The sequence below is a fragment of the Wolffia australiana genome, chromosome 14, assembly GCF_029677425.1.
Source record: "Wolffia australiana isolate 7733 chromosome 14, ASM2967742v1".
Taxonomy (NCBI): domain Eukaryota; kingdom Viridiplantae; phylum Streptophyta; class Magnoliopsida; order Alismatales; family Araceae; genus Wolffia; species Wolffia australiana.
Window position 1 is genome coordinate 8,499,328 of NC_135848.1, and position 5,517 is coordinate 8,504,844.

The following is a 5,517-nucleotide window of genomic DNA, read 5'->3' on the forward strand; positions in this document are numbered from 1 at the left end:
TTTGTTCTCTCTCTCTTTCTCTATATTTTCTCTCTCTAACTTTGAAGACTGCAGGGTTTTCTAGAGTTTAAGGAGAGGTTTTTGTTGTGTTCAGACAGGATAGACACATTTTAAGATTTGTTTTCAGACACTTTGTTCTCTCTATTTTCTATCTCTCTTTGTATTATCTCTCTAGATTTCAAGATTTGAAGGGTTTTTCTTAGGGTTTTGAGAGGAGTGATTGTTTTTATACACAATAGATTCATTTTAAGAGAATTTGTTTGGCCTCTCTCAACTTTCTAGTGATGGATATTATGTGGCCATCAAGCAAATCACACCGCTGTGCTTCATTTCAGTTCAATGAATAAAATATTTATTCATTAGTATTCCGGTGTAATGTTAATAATAAAGTCCATGAGTACGTACAATAACACAGTGACTTATGATGAGATCGTGAAACAGTATTCTTTAAACATGTATTCCAAATATTCTTATTTGATGGATAGTGAAAGTGGACATAGAATTATCTGGATACACTAACAATCTTTGATCTTTCTTAGATGATAACTATGGCTGATCTTATGGCCATTAGTGTGTAAACACTAAGGACAAATAATGGGTGCTCTTTGGAAAAAAGTTCCCTTAATTGATCTGTATGAATCCCTGAATAGTAAGGAAGGGGGTTTGTTTAAAAAATAATAGATACATTTTAAGACAATTTCTTTGTTCTCTCTCTACTTTCTATCGCTTTGCTTTTATCTCTCTAGATCTCAAGAGTTCCAAGGTTTTTTTTTGGGTTCAATGAGAGAGGTCCTTGTTTTAAGAAACAAATAGATACATTTTAATATAATTAATTTGTTCTTTCTCTACTTTCTATCTCTTTGTTTTATCTCTGTAGATCTCAAGGTTTTTTTTATGTTTGTTTAAAGACTGAATGAATTCATTTTAATAAAGTTTGCCTCCTGTTATCTTTCTACTTTCTATCTCTTTGTTTTATCTGTCTAGATATCAAGACTTGCAGAGTTTTTTTTGGGGTTTAAGGATATATTTTATGAATTTGTTGACTTTATATCTATTGAGATATTATTTTTTATGACTTATAAGTTATTTTATTAGGATTATTTAATTTTTTTCCTTACTTTCCTGTCTTGCCATGTGGTGCCATGTGGTGCCATTTGATTCGATCAAACAACAAGAAACCTTGACTTTCTGGAATGATGAGTGAAGCTAATCATTGCAAGAAGTTCCATTATTGCATAAAAACTTTCAATGCAATAATGGGGAATGATTGGTTTATACAATTTAATTTTTTAATTTATAGGGTGGATGGACCAAGAAAAAATGGGATGAAAATAAAAATAAAACACGTGCAGAGACAGATAAAAAGTCATTATTTGGATGCATTTTCTGAAATTGAAAAATAAAAAAGGGTTGTGTAATGATGTGGCCTCATATGTTCGTCAGAAAAGGAGAAATCACATTGACGTGGAGTTGCAGTTTGAGTTTCCACGTAAGGCAATGATCATAACCTCAGTGTCATTTTAACATGAACGGCATGCATTGGCGTGTCATGTAAGAAAATGTACCTTTTTTATTAATCAAAGCATGATGCCCAATGAGGCCTCACCACTTCACAGAATGATTAGTTAATCAAAATGTATATTTTTTGTCTTCTTTTTCATACATGACACATGGCACTCTCAAAGTTGCCAATTGCAGAAGACAAGGAGATTGCACCAACATAAAAAAAGGAATATCAAGGGATTTTCCACTGCCAACAACAAATGAGGAAGCACCAACATTGCTGATGGGAAGAGAAAACTTAATCAAATGGATGGATAGGATTTCACCACTTTTAAAGGTTAATATTTGACGATCCAAAAGGCTGATCGCTTTTATCCCTTTTTCACATCCATGCCCTCTAATCTATAAATTGAGGTGTGGATCTTTCTCAAAATGATCCTTAGACTTGCTTCTTAAATTTGTAGGCCGAGTTATTCTTGGCAACTTGGGTGTTTGAGAAGAGGCAACAAAAAAAGGGGGAACCTATCTACACTCGCAAAATGTAGTGATCCTAGCAGAACACAAGGATCTATGATAAGCATCCTTGTCTTATATTTTTATTTTCATCATCTTCATAAGCTTACATCCATTTCATCATCACATTTTTCCATCTCATCAGATCTTTGCACCATTCGATCATGTATTACGCCTTTCATGTCATTGTGGCTTTGACATCTTACCATCATCCCACTTTGGCGAATCATTCTACCATCACATCTCTGACTTTCTACTTACTTTCTTATCTCATTATTGTCACTCTCTTCTTTGTCTAACTTGTTCCTATAATATTGTTCATATCACTATATCATATCCAAGGGAAACCTTGGAATCCACAAGATTTGTGAGAATGCAAGAATAGATTGGATTAATCTACAAACAAGATATTACATGCCTTTATGTAGACCCTAAGATAGAAATGGGGAGGTAAATGAGACGGATAGTGAGAGATATATGGATAGATAGGCCCAATAAAACCATTAGCCATATTCACCCTTCCCCTCGAGATGGAGGCCGGTCATTGATTATTCCACCTTGACAATGAGTTGCTTTATGATTGACATAAAATTTTCAACCCCCCTCCCCCCCAAGGTGAGAGATAGCATGGTGTGAATATCGTTTGCAAGGACATTGAAATATCAAAATATATTAGCACTATCTACTCTTAATCATATGATGATACTATGATCTTGTAAGACACTACGGAGAGATAGTGAGTGATTTAGGGAAATAGTTTATTGAATTGATCCATATGAATCCATAGAAGGTATTTTTTTACCTAATCGTTAACCAGGTTGATTCATGTCATGATTGTTTTAGTGGTCCATACACCTGAGACACCAAATATATATTTTGGATGGATGTTTGTATTTTGACTCCAACTTGTAAGTCCCTAATCATAGTATTCCATATAGTCATAGCTTTGATGTAGAAATAAATCTAGGAAGGTGATTATAGAGTTAATTTGAGATCATCCTCCCACTCTAGAACGGGAGACATGCTCAAGGAAGATGACGTGAGGAATTGATTGACCAAAGTAGACAATGATTTCCCATTCAACATACTGTACTAAGATGACCAGTTAAGATTTAGATATTGACCATATCAGTACATGATAACTTATGAAAGAAATGTTCAAGAATGACTGATGAAATCCTCTTACCTTCTGGAGTATGCAATGTATCTTAGCACCCAGCTAGAGAGAAATTTGGACCACCATTTGGGTTAAATCAAACTATGACTAATTAATATATATATTGGTATAGTAAATTGATTGTGGTATCCAATAATAAGTTATTTAGCTAACAAAATCATGAATTTGATTAGCACATTTGCCTAGAGGGTCAGATGCATAAGGTATATATAAAGTCGGAGGATATACATAAAATACAATGATTTTTATGAAAAGTTATGTTAAGTTTAAAAGGGCCCAAAGTATTCAGTGGGACACATCCATAAAAGTTCTCCTAAGGTCCCCCTTCTTTTGCCTTATCCTTGAGCGTTATTTTTCTTGGTGCATCTATAATGGTTATAAGATCCTTACATGTATTTGGTAGCATTGATTGAGAAGATGATGATGATATCTGATGTGTCAAGGATTGCCTCGGTATGTCTAAGGGCAGGAAATTTACATGCGATAATCTCAAATTTAGAGGTTTGAATTCATCGTGGGTAATTGAGATTGTTCAATAAAAGTACTTACAAATATTTAGTTAGTGATAAGTACGGATCGTCTCCACAAGGAAGAATGGTTAAGGATTTATTTCTTACTGTAGTGATAGTAATACTAGAGACGAGTAGGCGAGATAGTAATATCGAGTACTATTTGTATATAGCTATAATTCAACTTAAATTAACATGAAAAGAGGAAGTGAACGTAGGATTCTGCATAACGATATGCAGATAACATAGAGAGCACGAAGAATACAATAGCGACTAAATGTAGGAACGGTGTGATGGAAAAGATATAAACGAGATAGGGGTTACACAAGGAAGTGAACGAGTAGTGAAAAGAGAATGATAAACCCTAAGTAAGCTAACGATGGTGTCAGAAAATGCCTACCTTAGATTCTTATGTTCTGCCAGGATCACAGTGATTTGCAAGTCACGGTAAGCTCCCCTCTCTTCTCCAATGCTTCTCCACACACACCCAGGACACCAAAAACACACTTGATGGATCTCAAAACTCGCTATCTTTCAATCAGCGCACACAAGTAGGAAGCAAGTTCAAGATGAATTTCATAATGATTGAGGCCTCTATTTATACAGAGGTATGGATAGAAAGAGGAGGGCAATTCTGATAATTTCAGCTCAATCGGAGATGTAGATCATAAGATGTGGCCGTTTGAAGTTGGAGCAATCCTAGCCTTTGATTTTTTTTCTCTCCTCATCATCTGCTTGCTTATTTTACATTTTTGATTAAATAATCACGTTGTTCAAATTTTCGCGTCTCCTCATCTTTCGCTCTCAGACTTCTCATCTTTTGCGCCAGGTGTACCTACATTTGGAGAAAGACAAAGAGACAAGAAACGTTGTACGTTAAAAAGAAGGGTTTACTTTATTCTTCTTTTGGCTGATGTGGTGCGCGTCAGCATGCGCCATGTCAGTTTTTTTTGGTTTTTTATTCAATCAATGTACACGCGCGCGCCACGTGTACACGTGGCACCGTGTCATGTGGCCACGTCGTCCGTCGTTCATCCAAAAAGAAAGAGAAAAAGGATTTTTTTTGTCATTTTGTGCATCGGCCCACGAGAACATTTATTGTGAAAAGGCCTTCTGTTTCTTGATCCTTCCACATCATCTTGCACCAAAAATTCAATTATATAATTTTTTTTGTCATAAATGCAATCATGGCTTCGCAAATCGCAAAGCCATGATTGCCCGGCTAAATGATTTGCCAATTATCAGCGATAGCTATGATTCGTCATCATTTGACGAATCGAACGGTGACACGTGCAGCGTGTGATAAAATAAAGGCTAGAAAATCTTCTAAATTCATATTAAGTAAAAAAACAAGCGCAAAAAATACAATATATATATATTTTTTGACTTAGAAAAATCATATATTTCCAAATTCAATGTTGAAAAATTACAAAAAATTCATATTCCATCTCAAAAATTTAGATTCTTTTAGAATCTATTGTCATAAAATTCCCCAAAAATGCAAAAAAATACAGAAAATTTAAAAAATATTGTAAAAATAGAAAAAAATACAAATATAAGTATTTAATGCAAATAAACATATAAGGTACTAAAAATGTATGTTATCAACATGAATTTGAAGCTACACAAGGTAATATGATTTCTAAACTCAAATTTAGAGTTGAAATTATGTTGAAGTTGATTTTATTGAAATCAATAAAATTTATAAACAAATACTCACATAATATTTCTAGCTAGTAAATGAGTACAGTCTAAGCATGGAAAGAGTCATAGGGATTCAAAGTAAATGTCCTGGGTAAAGTAAGAGAAGCGATA